Below are 16183 nucleotides of genomic sequence, written 5' to 3'. Positions count from 1 at the left end.
TATTTATTTGACAGAGATCACAAGTAGGCAGAGAGGCAGGCGAGGGAGAGGGGGCGGTGGAAAGTAGGCTCCCTGCTGAGCAGAGAGCCCGATACGGGGTGATCCCTGGACCCTAGGATCATGACCTGAGCCGAAGGCAGAGGCCCTAACCACTGAGCCCCCCAGGCGCCCCTATACTTCTGATTTTGAGTTTCCTTTTTATTTCTGGCACATGGGGACCTACATTCCTTCCTCCCTCCCTTCCCTTTTAGACTTTACTTATAAGTAATCTCTACACCCAATATGGGGCTTGAACTCAAAACCCCAAGATCAGGAGTCACATGTGTGGGGCACCTGGGTGGCTCCGTCGGCTAAGCATCTGCCTTCAGCTCAGGTAATAATCCTAGGGTCTTGGGATCAAGTCCTGCATTGGGCTCCTTGCTCAGTGGGGAGTCTGCTCCTCCCTTTGCCTGTGCTCTCTTTCTCTCTCTCAAATAAAATTGAAAAGAAAAAAAAAAAAGAGTCATATGTGTAACCAAATGAGCCAGCCAGGTGCCCCAGGATTTTCCTTTATTTTGGTCTGGGCTTTATTTTGGGTGTGGGTTTGGCTATTTGGAGAGGGGTGCTATCTTTCCGTGTCCGAGATGGAAGGGACCAGCCCACACGAACCCAACCTTCTTACTACCAAATGTTACAATATCTCCAATTGCTTACTTCCTTTCTTTCTAAGATGTCCTCTTTAAGATGGATAAGGGAGACTGCGAAGATTAAAGTTGAGAGTTTCACATATACAGGAAAGATCTTGCTATAGTAAAACGTCCATTGCTGTTCCAAGGACTCCCATGAAACCTCGTGGGATCAATTAAGCCAACAATCATTTACAGGCCTCCTAATTCCCGCAGTCCATTGCCCAGTAGGGAAATAGAGACGAGAGTAATGCATACTCAAGGGGGCTTTCATCTAGGTGATGAAATGTGGCCTATTAAATCATGTGGGACATCTTGAGGGAAGAAACTCTTTCATCAGCTCTTTGGGAGGTAAGCTCTGGAGTCTGATGATCGGTGTTCAACCACTGGCCTCACCATTTCATTAGCTGTGTACTCTTGGGCAAAACAATTATCTTGCTGCCTAGGCCTCCATTTTCTCATGGGTAACAATAGGCATAATCAAATATCAATCTCAGAGACCACTCGTAGACTTAAAAATGAAATTAGATATGAAATGCTCAGAATAAACAGTAGCTGCCTCTCATAGTAAGTACTCAAGCAATGTGGGTTATTACCATAGGCTCTATTCTCTTCACAGGTTTTCTTGTGAGATCCTTGACATAATTAGGCTCTCACAGGTAAGTCATGGTCACTGAGCTCAAAAGCAGTGTAGTCAGAGAGATTGGGGGAAGAAATTCATGTAAAATATTTGCATTGTGATAAATCTACAAACTGATTCCCTTTATTTATTTTGGTAGAAAAATATTTCGTATTACCCTATGAGTGAAAAAGATTTCAGGGTTAAAGCAAGGAGACCCAAAGCACCCATAAGACCCTCCAGCTGTGAATAATGATTGTTCATCTTCACACCACTTGATGTCCCTGAAATGAAACTCTCAGGATCTTGGCACCAGAAAAAAAAAAAAAAAAGCATTAAAAAAAAAAAGATTTTATTTATTTATTTGACAGGCAGAAATCACAAGTAGGCAGACAGGTGGGTGGAGGGGGAAGCAGGCTCCCTGCTGAGTAGAGACCCCCCGATGCGGGGCTTGATCCCAGGACCCTGAGATCATGACCAGAGCCAAAGGCAGAGGCTTACCCTACTGGGCCACCCAGGTGCCCAAGAAAAAGCATTTTTAATTCTTTTTTGATGTCTTCAGAAATAATTTCCATTTGTAATTAAATTCTGCAGATATTAATTTGCCCAAGAGATATTAGGTGCCGTGGGGAGAAATAAAGATATAAAAATGGATGGTCTAAGACCCCTTCCCTCAAGGGGCTCCCCGTCTAATGAGGGCCCGTCAGGGAGGCAGCCTTCCCTCCCTGGGAAGACCGGGCGGTGGAGAAGCTGAGAAGACCCAAGACTGAATACAAATAGATATTACTTCTGGATTCCTATGGAATTGTTTCTAAGCCCGAGACCACCTCTGGGAAATGCCAGTTGGTTTTCACCCTCCAGTGACGAAGAGAGCCTGCAGCCCGCACTGGGACGGCACCAACATCACATCAGGCTAAGCCCGTGGAAGCCACGAGAAGAAAGAAGAGAAACCGTGCGAGGTGTGCAGCAATAGGGAGACCGACACGAACACAGGCTTCCCAAAGTTGATGCGAGCATCGTTCACCTGGGGATTTGGGGCTATTTGGTTGTTGTTACGGTTATTTATTTATTCAGTAGGCTCCTCACTCAGCATGGAGCCCAACGTGGGGTTTGAACTCACGGCCTGAGATCGAGACCTGAGCTGAGATCGAGAGCTGGACTCCTTAACCGACGGAGCCGCCCAGCCACCGCACCTGGGGGCTTTGTTAAAGGCAGATTCAGTCAGTGGGATCATGTTTTGAGTTAGCAAAGAGATGAATGAGCCTGGCAGGGGCACCCCAAGGCCTTGCCCGGCACGGTGAACCCACCTCCTGACAGCAGAAAGGCTGCGGCCAGCCCCAAGCGCCAGCACAGCGAGGAATGGGCGCAGTCAGCGTGCGAGCAAGTGGAGCTGCTCCCTGCACAGACCCCACAGACACAGCCGTCCTCGCTCACTCGTAGTCTGTCACTCAGCGCCACCTTCTTCACCTGCCCCCCTCTTCTGCCTCAGTTCTGGGGTGATAACGGCTTCTAAAGGTGTGCAGGGATCAAGTCCCAGTGGAGCCTGGATGAGAAAGAACAGGTCCTCCCCCAGCCATCATGAAGTTTCCAACCGAGCTGCCTCAAACGGGCAAACTCATTTTGACCAGAAGAAATGCGCTGGAATGATGGGTGACTGAGGGCAGGGGCAGCTCACTTGCCTCAGAACTTTTTTCTAAGAGCAAAAGACAAAAACCTAACTTTGAAGCAAAAACAGTTTCCATCCCACCATGGATAAAAATGTCACAAACCTTCAAGCTTCTGCCACCACACATACCTTAGCCCTCACGGCTTCTACCACGGAAGGAGACGGGGACCATGGCTTTCTCCAAGACTCATGCACGACCTCACTATCAAAACCCTGGGCCCACAGAATGCTTCCTTTTTACCCCAAATCACACTTTTGAATGTAAGTTCTGGTGCTCTTCCAGACACCAATAATTAAATATGAGGCAGGGTCTGGTAAAAACCACAACGGCAGAAAAATACAAATCTCTAAAAGTTTTGCTTTGCAACTGACTCAGGAAAGGTAGATATACAAATCATATGTCTGATAAGGATCTAGTACCCAGAATATATACACAAACTCTTACAACTCAACCATTAAAAAACTCGGCAAAGGAACTGAAGAGATGTTTCTCGAAAGAAGATACACAGACAAGTGATAGTCACACAGAAGGATGTTCAGTATCATTTGTCATCACGAAAGTGTGAAACAGAAATCACCATGAGGCATCGCTCACACTCCTCAGGGTGGCTCTTCAAAGAGCCAACAAATAAAACCGAACACGACGGGCTGGTGAAGATGTGGAGAAGATGTTGCTGGGGGGCCTGTTCCAACAGTGTGACCCCTTGGAAAACTCTAGCTCCTCAAGCAATCAGACGCAGTTGCCCCGTGACCCAATAATTCTGTTCTGAAGCATATACGCAAGTAAATTTAAAACATGCCTTCATATGAGAGCTTGTACCCACATGTTCATAGCATTTATAATAGCCAAAAAGTGAAAATAATACGTTTCTATCCACTTGTTACTGGGTAGAGAAACTGTGCTGTATCCATATAACGGATTCAATTCAGCCGTGGAAAGGAACAAGGCACAGACATGCAGCGGAGCGTGGATACGCCTTGAAAACTTTACTCTCGGTGAAGGAAGGCAGACACAAAAGGCCACATACTATAGTTATAGGATTCCATTTATAAGAAATGTCCAGAACAGGCAAATCCATAGAGCAGGCCAGATTAGTGGTGGCCCCAGGATGGGGGGGGAGGGATGAGCCCAATGCGGGGCTCGATCCCAGGACCCTGAGACCATGACCTAAGCCAAAGGCAGAAGCTTTAACCCACTGAGCCACCCAGGTACCCCAGGTGTGGGGTTTCTTTGGGGGAGTGTGACTGGAAATTCCCTGAAACTGGGGCACCTGGGTGGCTCAGTCGGTTGAGCAGCTGCCTTCAGCTCTGGTCATGATCCCAGGGTCCTGGCATTGAGCCCCGCATCCGACTCCCTGCTCAGTGGGGAATCTGCTTCTCCTCCCTCCGCCCCAATCTTGTGCTCTCTTTCTCTCAAATACATAAATAAAATCTTAAAAAAAAATGAAAATTGAAAAAAAAAGGGAAATGCTCTGAAATCAGTTTGTGGTGATGGTTGCACAGCACAGTGGATATACGAAAAGCCATGGAATTGTTTTTTAGATTTTAGGTTATGGGGATTACATCTCAATTTTAAAAACATATACACACACTCAGAAAGCTAAAGTGATTAAAAAAAAAAAAAGAAAGGAAAAGAGAAAGGGCAGGTAATTATATTAAATGGGATTCATTTTCATTTTGACCTGGTTAAAAAGTCAATGGCTTTTTCACAGGGTGGGACAGAAGACAAAAATACAGGGAAACTTCTTTTTTCCTTTTAATTACCATGCTAATGGCACAAAGACTGCCAAAAATGGGGCATTTTGTTCAAACTCCCATTTAGTGGGATATGCATGAGCTTATCAAATCTGAAGGCTTCACCATCTGGAAATAACAATTTGAAAACTCCAATGAAGCCAGACATGTTTATTAACAGCTCAAAAGAAGATGATCAATTTAAAGAAAAGTTGTGATTATAGATTGCCGTTCATAGCCCACAAAGGAGATGTTTGGGAACTTAATTTTCAATTACAGGGTAGAAAAACCAATCAAAACAACCAACAGAAAATCAGGATTATTCTGAGTACAGGATGACCCGAAAATCTCTGGGGGAAAATAAAAATCAAACTAATGGCCTAAAAAAAAAAAATCAGCTGTCACTATTTAATGATTGCAACCTGGCTGCGTCCAAACACTTTGCTAAGCTCTGTGGACCATACACTCAGGGTCCTGATCCTCATGTGGTTTTGAGTCTAGGTACAGACTCATGTGATACAGGTCACATCAGAAACATCAGAAATGCGGGTTACTGATGTGATACAGGTCACATCAGAAACGCGGGTACGTCACCCAGATCTGGAGTGAGTCTGCTCTAAGAAGTTACTGGCTGTGGGACCCGAGGAAGCTACCAATGCAGAACCCTTAGGACAACGTAGTATCCTTATCAGTCAAAGAGGGAGAAGGACTGTAGGATTTCCCAGCACAGTGGTTAGGGTGGGGAGGGCTAAGGAATGCGGAGAATTTAGCCCCGTCCCTGGCAGAAGGCTCTGGAAGTGTAAGCCATGATGAACAACGTGGGTGACAACAGCAACGGCAAAAGTAGAAAGAAAAGGGCTTTCAGAACTAACTTCTCCCCTGTCGAAATAAAGAAAAAACCAGGCAGGAGCATGTAAGGGAATGAAGAGTCAGGAATCTGGAAACTACTGTCATTTCTACCGCATACGTAGCTGTCACGCCTTTGTGTGTGTGTGTGGGGGGGGTTGCTCCACCTAAATACGTCAACGAAGGTACCTCAGAAATGTTGTGAGAACCACGTGAGGAAACGTATGCGGGAAGCGGGAAGCATGTTGATCTAAAACCAAGGACATGTACTCCTTCTTCACCACGCATTTCTCTTCTCTGAGCCGGTCCTATTTCCTCCAAGACCATCCAGGTACAGAGACAATGAGTGGGGAGGCCTAGCGACCCGACCCCAGGGCAGGGCTCAACAGAAGAGTCTATTCAGAGCCGGCAGACGCTCACGTTTTGTTGATTGCTGCTTCCCTCTTAACTGGCTTCCAACCAGCAAATACTTCCACAAACACCAGTCCCAGAAACCTGGTGGGACCGAGTCCAAGACCCTAAGGCAGACAGACGAGGGGGATGTGCCCTGTTAGATAGGAAGTCGCCCAAGCTCTGCTCACTGGTTTTGTCCTCGCCGCGGGACAGAAGGTCAACAATAGTCTCTCGAGGCCTTAGTTCTGTCACCAGTCTACGAGGAATGACAGCTGACTCAGAGTCTTGGGGACGGAATTCAACACGATGAAATGTAAAATGAAGAAAATTCTCTTTGTCTTCCTCCTTCTCCCTCCCTGTCATGCCGACCTTGCCCCTGCGGGAGGGGAGAAGTGACTAGAAAGGTGACTGTGGAAGCAATGATCTGACCTGTGTCCCTCTTCCCTGATGGACTGAGGGGACTGATGGCTCTTCCACATCAAAAGAAACCACCGCTGCCACAGTGACAAGCGGGGGGCGCTCGCCCGGGGCTGGGGGCCCTAGCTTCCAAGCAACCGAAAGACCCTGGGGTTGAGGGAGGGGGAGTGTGCAGATGGAGAGCACAGACGTTGGAAAAAACGTGGAACAGAAGAAGAACTTTCCTACCACTGGGGGAAGTAACAGCAACTTGGTGTCCCGTCCTAAACTGAAAATGAGGAACCATTCTTAAATAGAGCATTTAAATAGATGTTAGTGATGTTTTAGTTTACACCGAAGATCGAAGATCGCAACCATCCATGGCCAGGGGGTCAGAGCGGTGGTGAGCAGCACGCCCCGGCGGGGTCTGGGGTCACTTCCACAACCCCAGCCGAGTGTTGTCGTGTGGAAATGGGGGCCTACGGCAGCCTCATCTCCTCCATCTCTAAAAAGGAAATGAAAAAACCCGAGTCTTGGTGTGAAACCACTCCATTCTTAAACGTGAAGTTCAAAAACAATTGTTAAACTCCTTGAGGTCACACGAGGTACCTCCCACAAGCCAATTTCTCCTTGAGCTGTCATCTCTCATTCCAGCGCTCCCACAGAAGATGGCAGGAGGACAGACCTGAGGAAGGACACCCCATGCTCATGTGACAGCAAACACCATGGCGACGACTGGGCAATGATCACTGTGACCTTATGAAGCCTCCTGCGGCCCTGAGTGAGTCCTACAAGTGCTCTCTGAGATGTCTTTACGCAACACCATGGGCAGTGCGGTGGGGTGAAGCCAACGAGGGGGGCCACTCCTGTCCCTGAGAACGCACCTCCGCGCAGGCAGGTGGGACGTGCACGGGCATCATAGACAAGAGACCTTGCGACTCTGCAGGAGAACCACCCCAGAGTTGTTGGAGTTCAAGGCTACCCTGAGATAACCTTGAAACTGGATTAAGAAAGGCAGAAGTTCAGATGCATCTTTGATGGAGAACAGGAGTTCCACAGGCAGGGACTGCTGAGAAGGAAGGACCGTGAGGGGAACATGCCGAAACCAAGGGGTCAGGGGAAAAGAAACAAACATGCAAGTCCCTCTGTCCTAAGCACTTTTATAATCCATTGTTTTATTTAATCTCTGAATCTAATAAGCTTTTAATTGAGTGACAAAGTAAGACAAGTTAGGTCAGGAACCTTGGTCAAGGTCACATGACTAGCCTAAACACCCAGGTCTGTCTGACCCCACAGCTGTGCTCCTTCACAGAGTTCAGCCCCTAGTCTGGCTGGTGCTCGGGCATCGGTTTTGAGAACTACAGACACAAAATCTGGGACATACCCCAGGATGCCCAGATTGCTCAGGAGAACAGTGTGTACAGCCCTGAAGTCCCTTCCCTACCAACAAGTTCCATGAGCTGAACCGTCTTCAACTAGAAAGTAAACTCGAAGATTATCTATTAGGAGAGATCATAAGCAGCACTGAGCACGTCTGCATACAGGCGGGCCCAGACTGGAGATAAAGCTGAGGTGTGCAGCGGAATTAGAACCCGGAGACAGAGCAGTCAGGAGGCTGTTCCTGGGCAGGGAGATCCGCAGGACAGGAGGCTGGAAAAGGAGCTCCATCGAGGGGAGGGAGACAGCAAAGACAGGGGGAGAGTGAGATCCCCACATCCACGGTTTGGGCAGGGGGACATTTGGCAAGATGGGAAGGGGGGGTTCATCTCAGAGCTGGGGTTGAGGGAGGGGGAGTGTGGCTTGTGTCGTTAATTCATGTTTCCCACGGAGAAGAGGTCGAGCCTCCTGACTCTGCCGTGTCCCCCTGGCGAGCCTCCTCTTCCTTTAACCTGCTCGCTCAACGTCCACCCACCAGACTGGAGCTCGGGCTGGGGGAATCAGCTGGTGTGGACCGTATGCAACCGTCTCCATGTTCAGGCTGCTGAGGGCGGATTCACACCAGTGTCTTCTGAAGGCTTGTCGGGGGTGAAGCGCTCGGCTCTGATGTCACACAGACCTGACTGGGAGCCCAGCCCTTTCACAGAACTGCAGGTGACTTCCCGGTTCCTTGTGGCAATTCACGAGAGAGGAGCCGGGCTGGCCCTGGGGCCCTGCGGTTCTCTAAAAGGTCGGGAACTGAAGGCCCATTAGAGGGACATGGCTTGAGTTCAGAAGGAGACGCTGAGGTGGCTGGAGGGAAGGACCTTCCCTAACGACTTGCCGGCCAAGTACTGATTTACTGGAGGGAAGACGCGTGAGAGGGAGGAGTGTGGAGGCTCTAATTCCTTGTGCCACGCTGGGAACACACAGGACAGAAGCAATCAGAGCCCCACACTCCCTGCATGACTGCCTGTTCTCGTGGGGAGGATGGGGCCGGTGACAATCAGCAGTCTGCCCGGAGGGGATGCTTGATGTGGCCAAGCGAGGTCCAGCCCGGCTGGAAAGGAAACTCATTCCCAAGAGGACGCTGGGTGCTGAGAAAGAATTCCCAGACGACACCGTCCTAGGGTGAAATCAGGTGGGCGTGTGGAGGCCTCCAGCCAGGATGAGCGGCCCTCCCTCTCCGCACATCTGGACACCCCCCTTCACACCGGTGTGGTGTTTCCTGAGGGGCTTGCCTTCCACCCTCCTCCTGATGAAGAGGGGGTCACTTTCCCAGCGCGATCTCTCTGGTCTTAGAGCTTCCGTCAACCCCTCTGCTCTGTCCCCCAAGTACCAGACTCAGTATACAATTGTCTTCACAGAGTAATCCCTACCCGGATGCATACTCCGATATGGGAAAGATGAACTTATCCTTCCTTATCCCAGAAGACCTCGGACTCTTCCTCCTGGGTCACCCTGGTGCTTTTAAAACAGGTCCACAGATTATCTGCCACTCTTGGCAGGAGATGGCGTCTCTGTCCCCTCCCCTTGAAACTGGGCAGGCCTTGATAAGGAGAATTCAGTAGAAGAGAGGCAGTGTGGTCTGTCTTTGTGAGATGCTCCCTTCGAAGCCGTGAGGTTCCAGGTGAGGAGTCCACCTGCCCTGAAGCTGCCGTGCTGGAGAGACCACGTGGGAGAGAGAAAGAGGCAGAGAGAGGGAGAAGGACACCAGAGGAGCCCCAGACAGCAGACAAGTGAGTGATGGGCCTTCACACGATCCTAGCTCCGGCCACCATCTCCGCTGTCACAAAAGAGACCCCAAGAGAAAATTGCTTAGCTGAGCCCAGCCAACTCTCAACCATAAGGGACAATGATAGATTTTTGTTTTTGTTTTAGATTTTACGGATTTACCGATTTATTTAGCGTACAGGTGGAAGGAGGGGTTGAGGGAGAGGAAGAGAGAATCTCTAGCGGAATCCCTGCTCAGCTCAGAGCCCGACATGGGGCTCGATCTCACAATCCTGAGATCACCACCTGAGCCCAAACCCAGAGTGGAATGTTTAACCAATAAGCCACCCGGGCTCCCCAATATGATTGTTTTTTAAGCCACTAAAGTTTAGGAGTGATCAGGATCAGTTACACAGACTTCCTTCCTTACCTCCCAAATTCGCGTTGTCACTGCAAACATTTACTGATGGCTGGGTAGACTCTGATAAGGTTCTGCTCTAACCATAACCAGCTCTGACTGATCTTCACAACAACTCCCTGAGCTAACTTCATTTTCAGATGAGAAACTGAGGCACAGGAAGTGAGGTACCAGGCCCAAGGCCCCACAGGACACAGTGACACAGCTGAGATCCCAAAGTAGTCTGGGTCCGAACTGGTATACTTTGGGGACATTCTAGCTGACCTGGTGTCCCATTCCAGGTCCAGAGCACTGAGGCGCTGCCAGGTTCTGCTGACTCTACTGGCTAAACAGTAGATCCCAAGATCTGTCTCCCTCCCTCCCACCCTCGCTTCTCACCAAAACAGATTTCCTCCACTTCCTTACACCCTCCTGCTTTTGGTCTTCTCCCCTCCAGTTCATGCTCAGAACCAAATCCAGGGGGATCTTTCCAAGATGCAAAATTGGCTGAGTCACTCTCCTGCTTTGTAAAGCCCTTTCAATGCTTTCCCATCACAAAGGCTCCCAAGCTCCTCGGCCCAACCCTAAGCCCCAGTCCTGGCCTGTCCCAACCCCAGCATTTCAGTTCTAACCTGTGCCCCAGTGTCCGAGATTTGCCTCTTTGCTGCCTCTGCTTTCCCACTTTACCTGTTTGCCATTTTGGAAATTTCATTCATTCATTCATTCATTCATTTATTCTTTCATAGAGAGTATGAGCTGGGGAAGGGGTGGAAGGAGAGGGAGAAGATGACTCCCCACGGAGCAGGAGCCCGATGTGGGACTCAATCCTAGGACCCAGGCATCATGACCTGACCTGAGGGCAGACGCTTACTGACTGAGCCATCCAGGCGCCCCTACTTTGTTAATTTCAAAACATAGCTCAAGGGTGTTTGCCAAGCCTTCCCAAGCTCCTCCACAATCCATGTGACATGTGTGTCCTCGGGCCAGATGAGCCGCAGGCCCTGGCTTGCCCTGAAGATACAGAGTTAAGAAGTTCCCTTTTTGTCCATGCCCGATAGCGCTAGGAACAGTGAGATCAGATATCTGTAACCAGGGCAGCATCAGGCCATGGGAGGCGTCGTTCTTCCTAGAAATCACACACCAGGAAGCAGAAATTCCTCACCACTAAACACAGACCTCCTTTTGCAAACACTGGCCTCGATGCACCAGCCTGACTCCGGAGGTTGGTGTGTGTACCTAAGTGTACTTATCATATGGTAACCCTGACACTTTCAGCGTCTAGTCCTATGATTTTGAACATGGGTTAAAATTCTGACCACCATCATCAAGGTTAGGCTGTGGATTACAAAGAATATTCTGTCGTGCCAAGAAGCCCCCCCAACATGATACCTTCATAGACACACACATACCTCTCATGTCTGGCTGTCACGAATTTGTTCTACACACCATGGTTCTGTCTTTTTGAGAGTGTCACGTAACTGAATCGTACTAGAGGTAGCCTTCCGAGGCTGGCTTCTTTCACCGAGCCCAAGGCTTTTGAGATTCCTCCCGGTTCTGTACGTTCCTTTTTCTTGCCCAGGAGATCACACCAGTGCGTGTCTCCATTCACCGCTTGGAGGGTGTGGGAATTGTTTCCTGTTTGGGGTGACTATGATTAGAGCCGCTATAAACATTTATACATCAGTCTTTGTGTGAATATAAGTTTTTCTTTTAGGTTTCTACCCAGAAGAGGGACTGCTGGGTCATATGGTAAAGGTATAGTTCATGTCTATTAAGAGATGGCCGGGTGGTTTTTCTGAGCGGCGGTAGCATCTTACATCCCCTCGGAAGTGCAGGAGCACCAGCGGCTTCGTACCCTCAGCGGCACTGGCTGTTGTGTTTCTCGTTTCAGCCATTCTAGATGTATGGGGTGGCATCTCATCCTGGCTTTAATTTGCATTTCCCTAATGGCTAATGGTGCAGAATAGCTCTGGGTATGTTCTTTGCCATCCGTGTACCCTCTCTGTGAAGTTCTGTTAAATCTTTTGTGTCCATTTTTTTTTTTTTTTTAAAGATTTATTTGAGAGACACACAGAGAGAGAACACAAGCAGGGGGAACGGGAGAGCGGAAAGCAGGCTCCCTGCTGAGTCGGGAGCCTGATGCGGGACTTGATCCCAGGACCCCGGGATCATGACCTGAGCCAAAGGCAGATGCTTAACTGCCTGAGCCACCCAGGCACCCCTCTTTTGCCCATTATCAAAGTTGAGTTGTTTTCTTACTATCTTGAGCTTTGAAAACTCTTTATATATCCTGGACATGAGTTCAGTTCTGTTGGACAGGTGATGTGTGGTCATTTCCTCCCTCTTTGCACACTGTTCATCATCTGACTCTCCAGCTTCGTCGAGGTATAACTGACAATTAAAAATTGCGTACAACTTCAGATGTACGACTTGATGATCTGATACGTGTACATTTTCTTAACCGTATCTTCCATGAAACAAAAGTTCTTATTTTTTAATAATGCCCAACTTATCAATTCTTTTTCCTTTTATGACCTGTGCTTTGGATATATGAGAATTCTTATCTAACTCTAGGTCATCATGATTTTACCTCTTTAGATCTATGATCTAAAGATCTATGATCCACACTGAATTAATCTTTGTGTATAATATGAAGTTTAGGGATGCCTGAGTGGTTCAGTCGGTGAAGCATCTGCCTTCGGCTCAGGTCATGATCTCGGCGTGCTGGGATCGAGCCCTGCACAGGGCTCCCTGCTCACCAGGGAGTCTGTTTCTCCCTCTCCCTCTGACCCTTCTACCCCTGTCCTCCCACTACCCCCCTGCCCCCCAACTCCCCACTGCTCATGTGCTTTCGAATAAGTAAATAAAATCTTCAAAAAATGTGATATTTAGACGGAGGTTCATTTTAAATTTTGTTATATGGGTGTCCAGTTTCTCCAATACCACTTGCTGAAAAGACTATCGTTTCTTCTTCAAATACATTTTGTACTTCTGTCAAAAATCCATCGGGCATCTCTGCAGGGGTCTGTTTCCGGGCTCTCTGTTCTGTTTCATTGATCTGTGTCTGTCCCTTCACCAATACTACAGTGTCTTGATCACTGTCTTAAAATAGGATAGTGTGATTCTTCCAACTTCCTTCTTCTTTTTAAAACTGTTTTAGTGTTCCTAGTTCTTTTGCTTTTCCACATAAAGGTTAGAATTATCTTGTCTGATGTATCTACAAATAATCCTGCTGGGATTTTGATCGGAATTACATTAAATTTGGGATGCCTGAGTGGCTCAGTCAGTTAAGCATCTGCCTTCAACTCAGATCATGATCCTGGGGTCCTGGGATTGAGGCCAGAGCTGGGCTCCCTGCTCACAAGGGAGTCTGCTTCTCCTTCTCCCTCTGCCTCTCCCCGTGCTCATGCTCAGTCTCTCTCTCTCTCTCAATAAATAAATAAAATCTTTAAAAAATTACATTAAATCTATAAATCAATGTGGGGGGAAATGCATATGATTATTGCGATGAATCTTCTAATCCATGAACAGGTATGTCTCTCTACCTACTTAGGTCTATAATTTCTTTTGTCAGTGTTTTATAATTTCCAGCCTACAGAGTCTACATATATTTTGTCAGATTGCACTTAATCTCAGATTTTTGGGGACGCTGATAAATAATAGTTTCAAAATTTCTATTTCTAGCTATACATTGTTAGTACCTGGAAAAAAATGATTTTTGTGTGTTAACTTTGTATCTTGCAAATGTGCTAAATCACTTACCAGTTTTAGGAGTTATTTTGTAGATTCCTTAGAATTTCATAGGTAAAAAATCATGTCGTCTGTCACTAGGGGCAGTTTCCTTTCTTTCTTTTCAATCTGTGCCTTTTACATCTTTTTCTTGCTCCATGGGACTAGTTCAGAGCCCAGTGAGATATTGAATACAAGTGGTAAGAATAAACTTCCTTGCCTTCTTCCTGATATTAGGGGCCAAGCACTCAGATTTTCATCATTAAATATGGGATGAGCTGTAGGCTCTTCAAAAATTGAATTCTTTAGAGTTTAAAGCAAAAATTCAGTTGTCATCCTTGCTTAATTGTTCTTCCCCTCTCTCAGATTTTAAAGTGGTTTCTGTCTAAAATTAATCAATTTCAAGGCCGATAGTGAATATCTACACAACTTCAAACGTTTCTGTAACACTATGAATTCAACAGAACGTGGTCTATAATTATGTACTAATTGCATTCAGGAACTAGCATAGGAACACAAAAGGTCTAAGGCAGGGCATTTGTTGTAACTGCCACCTGATAGAGACCCATTGTCCCTGCTGTTGCCAGCACACCGCCCTGCTCTCCATCTGTGTCAGGTGCAGGGACACCTTAACCAGCTCAGAGCTGGGGGAACTGTGTGGGCAGAGGGACAGACTCTGGCCCTGCCAACCAGACAACCACACTCCCTCTGTCCCAGGACTGATTGAGGAAGGGGGACATATGACCCAGTCAGGGTTGCCCGAGGCTCAGGCCAAGGCACAAGAGTCTCGTTGGAGCTCTAGGATGTGAAACTTTCTCTCTTGTGCTGGGTGTGGAACAGGGACATGGAAACCCCCAGCTCTGCTGACAACAATGTCCCCACCAATGGAAGTCTTGTCTGAGGGTGGAAATGACACAGGCATGCAGAGTCTGTTCGTGCCCATAGAACAGACTGGGATGGTATTGTTTGAACCCCTGCATCCAGCCATACCTGAAGCCAATATTATTTTTGAGCTTTTAAATTATGTGAGCCATAAATTCTACACGTCACTGCACCCCCTTCCACCCTTTTGGCCTATGCCTGTGTGACCTAGATTTTCCGTCACTTCTAAATAGAAGACTCCTAAATTATAGGTGGGGAGAGAAGCTGTCCCTGGTATTCTGGGTGCTTCCACCATCAACAGCATTTGCCCTCTTTGCATAGAAGAAAGGCTGGTGGATGTAGGGGCAATGCTGTCTGGATGTGGAGGCCAAGGGGCTGGGTCTGTGGGACAGGGCACGGTGGGAGAATGTTCGTGCTGGGATAGTCACGGAGCCTCACAAGCAGCTGCGACCAGTATCGCTAGACACCATCAAGTTTACTTTTCTGCCACCATTTATAGACCTTGCATCTTTTCAACACTTTTTTTTTTTTTTTTTTGTCTAATAGTGTCTTGGGATGCCTGGGTGGCTCAGTCGGTTAAGCGGCTGCTTTCGGCTCAGGTCATGATCCCAGGGTCCTGGGATCGAGTCCCCCATTGGGGCCCCCTGCTTGGCAGAGAGCCTGCTTTTCCCTCTCCTTCCCACTCTGCCTACTTGTGCTCTCTCTCTGCCAAATAAACAAATAAAATCTTAATAAAAAAAAAAAAGTAGTGTCCTGAGAAAACCTCTTAGCACTCAATGCCATATGGCTCTCTGCTGGCTCTTCTCTATCTGCCGTTCGGACTTAACTTGTCCTTTCTTGCCCTGCTTTGGTCCCAGGAGGTTGAGCTCTTCAAAGTGTGTAACCAAAGGTTCCGTGTCCTCTGGCTTTGCCTGAGTTTAGCCAAGGAGAGGCACTAGCTGTGATCTCAGAGACAGAGACAGAGGCTGGGGTACCCATCACCCGTGCTCCCTCCCTGCCTGGCCATGCTTCTGGGAGGAGCTGTGATCCTGGGGTCACACAGGCCCCATCATGGGGACCCTCAACCACAGCCCCACTCCTCACTGGACTGTGGTAATACTGCCCTCTCCCCTCGTCTGTTCAGGTATAGGAGAACTAACAGCTTCCCACAGTTATTAGAACTGGGTGTCTTTTTTTTTTTTTTTTTTAAGATTTAAAAAAAAAAAAAAAGATTGTATTTATTTGCCAGAGAGAGAGAAAGAGCCTGTGCATGCACAAGCACGGGGGTGGGGCAGCAGGCTCCCTGCTGAGCAAGGAGCCTGATGCGGGGCTCGATCCCATGACCTGAGCGGAAGGCAGATGCTTCAGCAACTGAGGTGAGGAACCCAGGCACCCCAGTGAAACACTTTTCAGCGAGTGGGTCCTGTGTTTCGGAAGGTCCCTAACCGATCCGGGACTGCACGTCCTCACCACCCTGTCTCGTCAATACAGTCTCAGCAAACTCCCTGCTATTTCTCAAAGATCCTCCTTGCTTTTGTGCCTTTTTTGTTATAGATCCCCCTCTAAAAACAGAACAAAACAAACAAAACAAAACAAAAAGAACTCTTTCGTCACTCTCTGCCTAGTGAACTCCTACTTGCCCCTCAGAGCTTAGCTACAATGTCACCTCCTCTAGAAAGCACTTCCTGGGCTCTCTTCTCAGGTGGAATTAACCTGTTCTTTGGGCCTGCAGAGCTTCATCTGCAGCG

General features: G+C 48.0%; 1 protein-coding gene across 1 annotated transcript in view; it reads right to left on the bottom strand.

The window, feature by feature from the left end:
- The window catches only part of SLC1A1 (solute carrier family 1 member 1), a 76231-nt gene that overhangs the window by 46342 nt on the left and 13706 nt on the right, over positions 1 to 16183 (bottom strand). The window lies entirely within an intron of this gene.

Source organism: Neovison vison, chromosome 9 (genome assembly GCF_020171115.1).
Source record: "Neovison vison isolate M4711 chromosome 9, ASM_NN_V1, whole genome shotgun sequence".
NCBI classification, from domain to species: Eukaryota; Metazoa; Chordata; class Mammalia; order Carnivora; family Mustelidae; genus Neogale; species Neogale vison.
Note: the sequence above shows the minus strand (reverse complement) of the source record. Positions and strands in the feature narration are given on the sequence as shown.